The sequence below is a fragment of the Mobula birostris genome, chromosome 6 (assembly GCF_030028105.1).
Source record: "Mobula birostris isolate sMobBir1 chromosome 6, sMobBir1.hap1, whole genome shotgun sequence".
Lineage (NCBI taxonomy): Eukaryota > Metazoa > Chordata > Chondrichthyes > Myliobatiformes > Myliobatidae > Mobula > Mobula birostris.
Genome location: NC_092375.1, coordinates 54,252,926 through 54,266,803, shown reverse-complemented (window position 1 = coordinate 54,266,803; position 13,878 = coordinate 54,252,926).

The window sequence follows — 13,878 nt, the reverse complement described above, 5'->3', positions numbered from 1 at the left end:
TAGAGCTGTTTTACACCCTGACAGCATATGAGCCAGTGTCCCCTTTTGACCACAGGGCTTACAGTTCAGGTCTTCTCTCATCTCCCATGTGTACAGATGTAATGGCGAAGGAAGGGTGTCATACACGGATCACAAGAGGAAGGAAATACGGAAGGGCTCCAGACTCCTTAACTCTGCCCATGAGATCTTGCGCTTGGGCAGATCCCATTTTGTCCAGGCACCCTGGGACCCTTGTTCTACTGCCTTTGACATCCGCTTCTCTTCCTCACGGATCCGTACTTCTGCCTGTACCATGTCTCGCCTGTTCCTTATGCTTGAATTGAATGGCGACCTTTTAGAACAGAGGTAAGGAGGAATTCTTTTAGCCAGAGAGTCGTAAATCTGTGGAATGTTCTGCCACAGACTCTGGTGGAGGCCAAGTCTGTGCAGATATTTAAGGTGGAAGTTGATCGTTTCCTGATCGGTCAAGGCATCAAAGGATATGACGAGAAGGCAGGTGTATGGGGTTGGTGGGATCTGGGATCAGCCATGATGGAATGGCAGAGCAGACTTGATGGGCTGAATGGCCTAATTCTGCTGCTATGTCTTATAGTCTGATGGTTTTAAACACAAAATAATCTGCAGATGCTGTTGTCAAAGGAACACTCACAATGCGCTGGAAAAACTCAGCAGGTCAGTCAGCATCAGTTGAAAAGATTAGTCGACATTTCGGGCCTAAACCCTTCGTCGGCCCGAAACACCGACTAATCTTTTGAACTAATGCTGACTGACCTGCTGAGTTCCTCCAGCACATTGTGAGTGTTCGTCTGATGGTCTTGTGGTCCCCCAAGTACAACCTGCCTTGGCAGCAATGTTATAATCCTAAAAAATAAATAAATGCAATACTTTTCTGAGACAGTTACCTAAGATCTATCATCTTTGGCATATGGTCATTATTTGGCAGATTAGATAATTCTCTTTGATACAGATATGTGGCATTTTTCAGGGGAGCAAGAGTAAATCATTTTAAGCCTCTTGCAACAAGGAGTCATAAACAGAATAAAATTTCCGTTTTTGGATTTTCAATAACGTTGTCCCTGCGGAGTAGACAGTGGGTTGTTTTAATTACAGACACGAGCATTAGGTTGGCTTTGTTTTATATTTAAGAAGTGATTCAAATACTGAGACTAATTTAGGAAAATCACATGTTCTTTTGACCTGTCCATTAATTTCTACTCAATGTGTGAAACACTTGCCTTAAAAATGCTAGGCCTATTTGGCACCATTTGTGCCATTTTCTACCATTACTGATTTATAGGTATTAAATGCCGCACCACTGTAATGTTGATGGAAACAATAAATGTTTGTGACGAATAGGGTAACAATTAACGAATCGCTGTGTACATCATGATTGCATAAAGAGCATCAAATACTCTTTGGTGGCCCCTTTAAAGGCACTGAAAACATACTCTTTGATAACATCTTTTTTCTGGTATATTGAAGGATTAATTTTCACTCTTAGAGGCCAGTTCTAGGTCCTCATTTTTAAAAATTTTCTTTTGCAGGTTTGCCATTCCTCTCACCCTATTTCTAAAGAGGTTAAAAGTGAACTCTAAATATCTGGAAGGTGTCACATTAACTGTGATCCTCCCGCCATCACAGAAGTTATTCAGCATTTCCAGCATTGTCTTCCTTTTTATTTCATATTTCCAATATTTGCACTTGGGTTTTTAGTTTATATTTTTATAGTTCCTTCGGAATACCATCCTCTGGTACATATGGAGGACAAGCTGGACAAGAGGGTCACCGTACTGATGTGCCAGGACTAGTATTTACAGGAGCCGCTCTGCTAGCACTGGGTTAAGGAAAGAAACTAAGATATCTTACAGTGCCTAAGAAGTACTTATAAAAATCATAAAGATGCTGCATTTTCTTTTGTAGTGTCTCCATTAAATAGCATTACTAAGAGTATGACGACATATAAAATAAGTGAAAGAACGTTGCCAATGCAGACATCATGCATTACAATGGAATTTCTCACTATCTCATAGATCTAACAGATCACCTTCAGTATCCCCCAGATGCGGTTAAGATGCTTTAAGGCAAAAAGCATCTCCACTCCTCTGTATGTGACAGGGTACCATGGGTGCAAGCAGTGTTCTCTGATTCAGTGCACTGATATCCCTAGGGTTATCATCCTCAGGTCATTGGAGTGCATACTGGATAGTGGAAATTATTGCCTGTTAACTTTTCTTTTTTATTTTATGATTTGATCTTTTTTTTTAAGATTATGAGGACACGCAGTCCTCTCTTGTCATTTAGTAATGCATGCATTAAGAAATGATACAATGTTCCTCTGATCTGATCTTCAGTTGTTTCCCACTCTCTAAAAAGAATGCACAGTTGATGAATTTAGTTCACTTAGATGAGAAGGTTCCGAGATGTCTAAATATCTCTTTACAGATTAATAGAAAAGGTTAAAAAATTGTAATAGACGGAAAAGCATGAAACCTATATTTTCTGATATGTAGGGTCTGCAGTGATGCACGATTTAAAATCTGGTCTGCTGAAATAATAAGTTCCAGTTCTTTCGCATCACTTCCATGATCTACAGACGGACTAGAGTGAAATGAGGGATTCACTCGGTGCGGCTGCGCTAAAATGCTAATACAGGGCCGGAGTGAGCGGCTTGAAATGTAGTGACGTCATGAGCTGCCAGGTGACGTACGTCTCGTTACAATGTTGCCGGGACGACGATGAACCAAAATAACTCCCCGTGGTTGCAAGCGCGGCGAAAACTTAGCATTCGTGCTTGACACAGCTAGTGGCGAGCGAACGGCAATCACGGTAGCGACAGAGCGGTGAACATCCAGGAACCGAGCTCGGGTGAGATCAGTGCGGCTTGGAGCACCAGCCTCTGCTCTGTTAGGGAAGAAGGCCTGGGGCCCGAGTGTGGCTCCCGTAACTCTCTTCAAAGCAGGTAATTGACGAGGCTGGCGCCGCTGCAGAAAGCGGTCGCAGAGATTTGTTGCGTGGTTTAGTTGGGCGGCGTGAAGTTCATCTTTTCTTTGTCCGAGATTGGGGTTAACCACCGGAGGCTTTCATCAGTACTTTGGGGAGGTTCAGGGAATCCCTGAAGACATCTCGCCTGCTGAAGATCTTTAGTGGGGGGAAGGGGGGCGTCGCTTTGGACATTATTTCACTGAGTGAAATTATTTCACAAAATCATTTTTGCTGCAAATCTTACATATTTTTGTGATGTTTTTGATTTGTTTCAAATAAATTACTTTACTGAGTAAGTTATTCATAGATTGCACGTTATTATTGGGTTAACACTGCTGATGGATAATAGCGTTCCGTTATTATATTTCAGAATCACTCATCTCTAATGTCATACTCATGTTTTCTTTGCTTTCTATCTTCACCTTACTTGCTTTGTCAAAGTAGCCCTGTGATGTGAACGATCATTGTATTTGTATTCTATGACAAAGATTTGCCTGAAAGTGACATTAGGATTTTTTTTTTCACTCAGCCAAAGGTTATGATCTGGAATTCATTTCTGTGAGTGATTAGTCAGAGCAGAAATTGTTTACGGTACACTCCTAATACTGAAAATCTGAAATAAATATGGAAAATGCTGAAAAATCTCAGCAGAATGATTCCTTGGTTGTTTACAACATTTGCTTTTAATGGTAACGTTTTGGAGGTTTGTTCTCTTGAATTAGTGACTTTCAAAATGAATTGAATGTGAAACACACTTTAGGTTATAACTAAGGACAGAAATAACATTTTTATTTTAAAAATTTCTGAATATGAAGTATGATCTTGTGTAGTCTGTGACTTCCTTTCAAAACACTGATAAAACACTGGTCGTAGGGTTGAGGTTCTTAACTGGAAGAAGGCCAGATTTGAAGAAATGAGAAAGGATCTAAAAAGCATGGATTGGGACAGGTTGTTCCCTGGCAAGGATGTGATCCGTAGGTGGGAAGCCTTCAAAGGAGAAATTTTGAGAGTGCAGAATTTGTATGTTCCTGTCAGGATTAAAGGCAAAGTGGATAGGAATAAGGAACAGTGGTCCTCAAGGGATATTGCAACTCTGATAAAGAAGAAGAGGGAGTTGTATGACGTGTATAGGAAGCAGGGAGTAAATAAGTTGCTTGAGGAGTATAAGAAGTGCAAGAAAATACTTAAGAAAGAAATCAGGAGGGCTAAAAGAAGACATGAGGTTGCCTTGGCAGTCAAAGTGAAGGATAATCCAAAGATCTTTTACAGGTATATTAAGAGCAAAAGGATTGTAAGGGATAAAATTGGTCCTCTTGAAGATCAGAGTGGTCGGCTATGTGTGGAACCAAAGGAAATGGGGGAGATCTTAAATAGGTTTTTTACGTCTGTATTTACTAAGGAAACTGGCATGAAGTCTATGGAATTAAGGGAAACAAGTAGTGAGATCATGGAAACTGTACAGATCGAAAAGGAGGAGGTCCTTGCTGTCTTGAGGAAAATTAAAGTGGATAAATCCCCGGGACCTGACAGGGTGTTCCCTCGGACCTTGAAGGAGACTAGTGTTGAAATTGTAGGGGCCTTGGCAGAAATATTTAAAATGTCGCTGTCTACAGGTGAGGTGCCGGAGGATTGGAGAGTGGCTCATGTTGTTCCGTTGTTTAAAAAAGGATCGAAAAGTACTCTGGGAAATTATAGGCCGGTAAGTTTAACGTCGGTAGTAGGTAAGTTATTGGAGGGAGTACGAAGAGACAGAATCTACAAGCCTTTGGATAGACAGGGACTTATTTGGGAGAGTCAACATGGCTTTGTGCGTGGTAGGTATGTTTGACAAATCTACTGGAGTTTTTCGAGGAGGTTACCAGGAAAGTGGATGAAGGGAAGGCAGTGGATATTGTCTACATGGACTTCAGTAAGGCCTTTGCCAAGGTCCCGCATGGGAGGTTAGTTAGGAAAATTCAGTCGCTGGGTATACATGGAGAGGTGGTAAATTGGATTAGACATTGGCTCAATGGAAGAAGCCAAAGAGTGGTAGTAGAGAATTGCTTCTCCGAGTGGAGGCCTGTGACTAGTGGACAAAGGGATCAGTGCTGGGTCCATTGTTATTTGTCATCTATATCAATGATCTGGATGATAATGTGGTAAATTGGATCAGCAAATTTGCTGATGATACAAAGATTGGAGGTGTAGTAGACAGTGAGGAAGGTTTTCAGAGCCTGCAGAGGGACTTGGACCAGCTGGAAAAATGGGCTGAAAAATGGCAGATGGAGTTTAATACAGACAAGTGTGAGGTATTACACGTTGGTAGGACAAACCAAGGTAGAACATACAGGGTTAATGGTAAGGCACTGAGGAGTGCAGTGGAACAGAGGGATCTGGGAATACAGATACAAAATTCCCTAAAAGTGGCATCACAGGTAGATAAGGTCGTAAGGAGAACTTTTGGTACATTGGCCTTCATTAATCAAAGTATTGAGGATAAGAGCTGGAATGTTATGATGAGGTTGTATAAGGCATTGGTGAGGCCGAATCTGGAGTATTGTGTTCAGTTTTGGTCACCAAATTACAGGAAGGATATAAATCAGGTTGAAAGAGTGCAGAGAAGGTTTACAAGGATGTAGCCGGGACTTGAGAAACTCAGTTACAGAGAAAGGTTGAATAGGTTAGGACTTTATTCCCTGGAGCATAGAAGAATGAGGGGAGATTTGATAGAGGTATATAAAATTATGATGGGTATAGATAGAGTGAATGCAAGCAGGCTTTTTCCACTGAGACAAGGGGAGAAAAAAACCAGAGGACATGGGTTAAGGGTGAGGGGGGAAAAGTTTAAAGGGATCATTCGGGGGGGCTTCTTCACACATAGAGTATGGAATGAGCTGCCAGACGAGATGGTAAATGCGGGTTCTTTTTTAACATCTAAGAATAAATTGGACAGATACGTGGATGGGAGGTGTATGGAGGGATATGATACGTGTGCAGGTCAGTGGGACTAGGCTGAAAATGGTTCAGCACAGCCAAGAAGGGCCAAAAGGCCTGTTTCTGTGCTGTAGTTTCTATGGTTCTATGGTTCTAATATCGTTCTTAACTCTGGCATTTTCGGGAGTAGAATTCCTAAATACTCTCTTCTGAAAATGAATGTTAATCTGTTTTTTTAATCAATATTCCAATTAACAGAATTCTTTAAATTTGATATGGTAGGTGGAAGGTGTTGGAGTGGAGGGAAGAGCACTTTCGACTTCTGAACAACATTGCTTTAACTTCTTTAAGCTTTAGTAAGGTAATAATGTCATAATGTTTTTCATAGTGTCTTCACTGCTTGATAAGAGTGAAATAAGCATGTTTTTATGCATTATTCATCGTCTGCTAAGGTCAGAATTTATTATCCATCCCTAAATGCCTTAAAGAAGGTGCTGGTGGGTTACTGTCTTGAACCATTGTGGTCACGGTACTCTTCAGGAGCTCTGGAATTTAGAATCAGAGATGAGAAAATATCAAAATAGACATGGGGAGGGAGGCACAGTCATTAACACACTCACAATGCGCTGGAGGAACTCAGCAGGTCAGTCAGCATCAGTTGAAAAGATTAGATGAGTTCCCCCAGCGCATTGTGAGTGTCCCTTTGACAACAGCATATGCAGATTACTTTGTGTTGACAGTTAGTAGAGCAGCTTTCTCATCGTTCCAGTCTAGACCTTTGGTGCTGTTTATGTGCAGCGTGTATAGTCTTCCTTTATTCAGAAACACAGTTAATGTTTCAAGTAGAAGACCCTTTGTCCCAACTATGAAAGAGAAAAGAAGCATATAAATCTGCAGGAAGTACCTAGGAGCAACTTTCCTTTCATAGGGTGAAACCAGGTTGACTGTAATGGATAAGCTGTAACTAAGGTTATCTGGTTAATAAGTGAATGGGAGCTGTTTGAGAGGGGGGAAATTAGCCAAGAGAACAGGAAGACATTATATCACCAGTCATTGAAAATAGGCATGCAGGTACAGCAGGCGGTGAAAAAGGCGAATGCTATACTGGCATTCATAGCAAGAGGATTCGAGTACAGGAGCAGGGAGGTACTACTGCAGTTGTACAAGGCCTTGGTGAGACCACACCTGGAGTATTGTGTGCAGTTTTGGTCCCCTAATCTGAGGAAAGATATTCTTGCCATAGAGGGAGTACAAAGAAGGTTCACCAGATTGATTCCTGGGATGGCAGGACGTTCATATGGTGAAAGACTGGATCAACTAGGCTTATACTCGCTGGAATTTAGAAGATTGAGGGGGGATCTTATTGAAACGTATAAAATCCTAAAGGGATTGGACAGGCTAGATGCAGGAAGATTGTTCCCGATGTTGGGGAAGTCCAGAACGAGGGGTCACAGTTTGAGGGTAAAGGGGAAGCCTTTTAGGACAGAGATGAGGAAAAACTTCTTCACGCAGAGAGTGGTGAATCTGTGGAATTCTCTGCCACAGGAAACAGTTGAGGCCAGTTCATTGGCTATATTTAAGAGGGAGTTAGATATGGCCCTTGTGGCTACGGGGGTCAGGGGGTATGGAGGGAAGGCAGGTACAGGGTTCTGAGTTGGATGATCAGCCATGATCATACTGAATGGCGGTGCAGGCTCAAAGGGCCGAATGGCCTACTCCTGCACCTATTTTCTATGTTTCTATGTATCAGCTAGTTGAGGGATAACACACGATTCCTCATAAGAGGGATCAGAAGTAGAAAGAGTGAGCAAGTTCATTTTCCTGGTGTCATTATCTCTGAGGATCCTGGGCCCGATGCAGCCACAAAGACGCCATGACAGCAGCTATATTTCATTTGGTGTTTGAGGGGATTTGGTATGTTACCAAAGACACTTACAAGCTTCTGCAAATGTACTGTGCAGACTATTCTAATTGGCTGCATCACCATCTTGTATGGGAGGGGGGTTACTGCACAGGAAATAAGCTGCAGGGAGTTGTAAATTTAGTCAGTTCCATCTTGGGCACTAGTCTCCGTAGTATCCAGGACATCATCAAGGAGTGATGCCTCAAAAAGATGGCATCCATTATTAAGGCCCCCCCATCCAGCCAGGTTATGCCTTGTTCTCATTGTTACCATCAGGAAAGAGGTACAGACGCCTGACGCACACACTGAATGATTCAGAATAACTTCTTCTGCTCTTCCATTTCTTTTCTTTTCAAATCATTTTATTATTATTATCCAAAATTAACAAGAGTACATCGAAGTAGGCAACACTTACAATGTCTCAAGAAAAAGAAACATTGTTTAAAGATTGAAAAAATTTTGGTGACAAAAAAAAACCCTACTAAGCAAGAAAAAGTGAAGGGGAAAAACCCCAATAGGTGTTCAGCCCTGGAGCCATGCGTCATACAAAAAGCTTCTAAAGCACTCTTCCATTTCTAAATGGACATTGAACCCTTGAACACTACATCCTAACTTCCTTATTTCTATTTTTGCATTGCCTATTTAACTTAACTATTTAATATCTATTTATTATAATTAACATTTTTTCTATTGTTAGGTATTGCATTGTTTTGCTGCCGCAAAGACAACAAATTTCATGACATATGCCAGTGATATTAAACCTGACTCTGATTCAGATTCACTGATAAACTACTCGCTACTTAGTCAAAGAACAAAGAAACTCTAGAATTATACTTTGTATAGCCAATAGAGGCATACCAAACTGTTATGTATATAAAGGCCACTTAAAGTGCAAATAGCTAATTTATTTTTAAACTGCAAAAAAAATGACAATTAAAATTAAATGGTCAGATCCAATAATTCCCCCCCCCCATTTATAATCACTACATTTGAAAATTCAGTGGAAGAAAAAAACTTGTGGTATTTACATTATGTATAAGTAATCAAAGCTACTTGGATTATGAAGTATCAAAAGTATATATATTCTTCAAAGTATTCATAATATTATGTCATGGTTTGGTAGATCAGTAGGAGTTTGAACTATTCTGGTGATGATTGCCTTTAAGTGAATTAAAAAAATGTAAATTGTGATAAAGCAGATTAGTCTGAATGATATGACTCAGCTTCTAAGACTTAAATGAGTCCAATCAAAGAAATCTCATCCATCAGATTGATGTATTTTTAGCTGTTTCTTTACGAATATGATCAGCCAAATTAGTTATGTCTTTCATGTCTTCAGGCTTGTCAGGTATGTAAGTACAACATTCCATACCTATAACTGTACATGATCCCACCCTCTTAGCTGCTAAGAGAAGATCTGTTGACATGCTATTCTACTTTTACCTTTGGCTTTCTCTACCAAGTGGCAATTGACAGCACTTGATAAGGACCTTTCTATCCAGCTCCCAATGGTTCCATTTCAGTTTGTTAAATCATGAACCATTGTGAAGAATCAGGGTGAATTATCCTCCTGAAGATTGTGTTGTATCCTCCCAAGTGGTAGAAACCTGTTGAGAAGCAGACTGTAAAGCTTGAGTTAATTTCAAACAACAGCTACCTGAAGTGTCTGCCATAATGTGTATATCAGCCTCCCTGAGATTGAAGGCTTTCAGCAGTTATATAAGAGGTCCTGTTACCACCTCAAATGACTTAGTTTAGTTTTCTTGTTTGGGATTGCTCTGATACTGCACAAGACCATAGGAAGAACCATAGGCCATGGCACACCTTCCTCATGATACTTGGTCATTGCTTGACGGTTCCATTCATTTGTTTGACTTGTCCTAATGACTCTGGGTGATGTGGACAATGGAAAGACCATTCAATTTCCATCAGTCGATTCGTGGTACGTGGATTATCAAAGTATGTGTACAACATACAACACTGAGATTTGTCTTTCCACAGTCCGCCACGATCAAAATCACACAAAGCAACAATTTTTAAAAGATAACCCAGACATCCCTCCCTGCAAAAACTCATTTCAGGGAGGTAGCACCATGAACTTGCGGGAGACTTCCGGGAGAGGTGGGATGTCTGCAATAGAGTAGCTCCTTAGCAGCTGGCCAGCTAGTTTAAATAACGTTAGCTATGCTAATGAACGAATGACACCTGTTAAACTCACCTCAACATGTCTTTTACAGTCTTAACCCACCATGGGCAATAGAAAAGTCACTGTTGCAAACAGTGCAGCGAGCAACACTGTCATTACTTTGACCCCTATTAGGCAGGGGTACACTTTAGTGTAGTCTGGGGTGACGTATGTTTTATGTTTTCTTTGGAACACTCTGCCATGGCGTGCTCTCGCTTGCGCTCTCTCTCCCTCTCTCTTGTGGTGGCTCGTGTGCTCTCAAGCGCTCTGGCTTGCTTTTGCTCTTGCTCACGCGCTCTCTCTTGCTTTCTCTTGCTCGCTCTCAAAAAAATTGATTTCCGTGATAGCGTATATAACTTGTGGGCATCAGGGATCCACCATTAATATGCGGGAGACTCCCGGAATTTCCGGGAGAGGTGGGATGTCTGGTAACCAGAACCAGAAACACACATAATATGAACTGCAGAGTCTATCCACAAACCGCTTCGAATAAACCTTGCCCAAGACCCAAGATTCTACCACCATCCTCCAGCAGCATTGAGCGAGAGCGAGAGAGAGATCACATACAGACAGATGGTGTGGAACAATCGCTCGCCTTCTGCTCTCATGCTCATTGTTTCCAATTTTGCTCAATGCTTTGATACGCGAGGTCTCCAGGCCACACACTCAGCTCGAAACCTCACCATCTCCCTCGGAACCAGCAAACCGCCAGATTTCTCAAGTGGCCTGAAAAATGCCATCAAAATGTAAATCACAGGTTCCAAGCTTAGTAGCAGAAATAAATAAATAAATGAAAGAGGAAGTGTAAGGTAACTTTGTGAACTGACTGAAGGGCATCACCTTTTGTCCTTTTGTTCGCTGGCACTATTTTATGTCAGTAGACATAATTGCTGACAAACACTCCAAGTGAAATGTGTCCCTTGGTCAGAGTTTTTGCTGTGTGAGTGGCAGGGGTTTGCTTTTTGGAATAGCTTCCACTTATCTTGAAAACTTGTTCACTATTACCAGAACATCTGAATATCGTTGACACTTTGACAAAGAAATATAGTCCACTTGTAAGTGTAAAGATGGACCTGTTGGGGCAGGAGCACTTAGTTGTGGTAGCTTTTCCCCTACTCCAGGATTTGTTTTTTTGGCATGTCATGCATTTCTCAAATATTTTTTGAGCTTGTGTTCTGAATTTTGGAGTCCACCACCATTGGGAGAATCTTTTGCACTCCATTTTGCCCCAGGGAGTATACTTGCTGTGCCAGGGAAGGAGGCAACTTAGCTGAGTTATTTGTCAATTACTAGTGCTGTATCTCAATACTCCGTCACTGTTTAACCTCCTAACATTCTCCATCGAGAACCACTTTTCCTGGTTAGAGCATTGAGCTTGCATCTTGAATATCTTGTTAGTTCATTTGTTATTCTGAGTTCCACTGTTTCCATAATTCCAGTTGTGGGTTCTTGATACTTTTGTCTCTTTTACACCTTCCCGTGCTGCCTTTTTTTGTAATATCATCCATCAGTGCATTTCCATGGTTTTCAATTGTTGTCATTTTAGAGTGGCTTTTACATTTTAATACACCAACTTCTGACGGCAATTGTATTGCATCCATAAGTTCTTGTACTAGTTGGCCGTTCTTGATTGGGATTCCTACAGCTGTAAGAAATTCTTTGTCTCCATAAGTTTCCAAAATCATGAACAACTTCAAAAGCATATGGAAAATCAGTGGGCGACTTCCTGCTGGACCCCTCATACCCCATCCATTATTTATTTATTTACATACACACATTCTTTTTCTCTCTCTCCTTTCTCTCCCTCTGTCCGTCTCACTATGCCCCTTGCCCATCCTCTGGGCTTCCCCCCTCCCCCTTTCTTTCTCCCTAAGCCTCCTGTCCCATGATCCTCTCATATCCCTGTTGCCAATCAACTGTCCAGCTTTTGGCTCCATCCCTCCCCCTCCTGTCTTCTCCTATGATTTCAGATCTCCCCCTCCCACTTTCAAATCTCTTACTAGCTCTTCTTTCAGTTAGCCCTGACAAAGGGTCTCGGCCCGAAATGTCGACTGTACCTCTTCCTAGAGAAGTTCCCAGGACCCAGGTTATTGAGAGAGGCAAGAGGTAAGATTGCTGGGGCCTTGACTAATATCTTCCTGTCCTCTCTAGCCAATATGGAAGTTATAGATCTGGGTTGTAGTTCCACTTCAATGGTAGGAATGTTACACAGGTTGATAGGGTGAGTTCAAGAGTTGGGAAGTTGTGTTGAATCTTTATATAGACCACATCTAGAGTATTTCATTCAGTTCCAGTTGCCCCTTTATAGGACTGTGAGGCACCTTCAATTACTCCAAAAGACTGAGGTTTGGTAAAATACTGAAAGGCTTTTATTCGCTGTACAATACGACCTCCACAGAGAGTGTCTGCCCCCAGACTGAGGGGGAGGGGCAAGGCGAACACCTGGACTCTGTGGGAGGAGTCACAGGAGCAGTCAGCAGAGGGGTGTGTCCAGACAGGTAACCGAGTTATAACATATATACATGGTTTACCACATTCACCCCTCCTTTTTTAAAAAGAGTCCCGCGGGGTGAAGTGACTGACAATATTTACAAGAAGTATATTTACAGGTTAAGTCTATCAGGCGGCCGAGTCCGTCGCTGTGATCTACGTAGCACCAGCGGTGATTGCACCGGCGATGGCGGTTGTGCTGGCTCCGGCCTGACTTCAGGTGCCAGCACGTTAGGCGTCGGTAATCCCTCGTGCGTGTGTGTCGCGCCCGGTATGGGAGTGTCGTGTAGTGTCTGTAGAGGGTTTGGGGTGCACGGTGTCGTAGGTACATACATTGGTGGGTATGGGGTCAATAGTCACCACGGAGTGTTCAGGGTAGGGGCCCGGAGCTCTTGCGGGCGCCAGGTCGCGGATGGAGACCGTGTCCTCCCGCCCATCAGGTAAAACCACGTAGGCATACTGGGGGTTCGCATGAAGTAAGTGAACCCTCTCGACTATCGGGGAGTATTTATTGCTCCTCACATGTTTCCAGAGCAGCACTGGCCCCGAGGACGTCAGCAAAGATGGTAGGGTGGTTCCAGTGGTCGATTTTCTGGGAAAAGAAAAGAGAGCCGCTCATGAGGGGTGGCATTGGTGGCCGTGCATAACAGGGAGCGGATGGAGTGGAGTGCCTCGGGAAGGACCTCCTGCCAGCAGGAGACCGGCAGTCCCTTTGACCTGAGGGCTAAGAGTGTGGTTTTCCACACCGTGGCATCCTCCTTCTCCATCTGTCCATTGCCCCGGGGATTATAGCTCGTGGTCCTACTGGTCGCAATTCCCCTAGCCAGTAGATATTGGCGCAGCTCGTCACTCATAAACGAGGACCTTCTGTCACTGTGGATATAGCATGGGTATCCGAACAGAGTGAAGAGCTTGCGCAGGGCTTTTATAACTGACGTGGTGGTGGTGTCGGGGCAGGGGATGGCGAAGGGGAACCGCGAGTACTCGTCAATTACGTTAAGAAAGTACACATTGCGGTCGGTGGAGGGAAGGGGGCCCTTAAAGTCAACACTCAGTCGCTCAAAGGGGCGGGTGGCCTTGATGAGTGGTGCCTTTTCGGGTCGGTAGAAGTGCGGTTTGCACTCTGCGCAGACCTGGCAGTCCCTGGTCATCATCCCGATCTCCTCAAGGGAGTAAGGCAGGTTCCGGGCTTTCACAAAGTGGAAAAGCCGGGTGACTCCCGGGTGGCAAAGGTCTACATGTAGGGCATATAGCCGGTCGATCTGCGCGCTGGCGCATGTTCCCCAGGATAGGGCATCGGAGGGCTCGTTGAGCTTCCCAGGCCTGTACATGATGTCATAGTTGTAGGTGAAGAGTTCGATTCTCCACCTCAGAATTTTATCATTTTTGATTTTGCTCCGCTGCT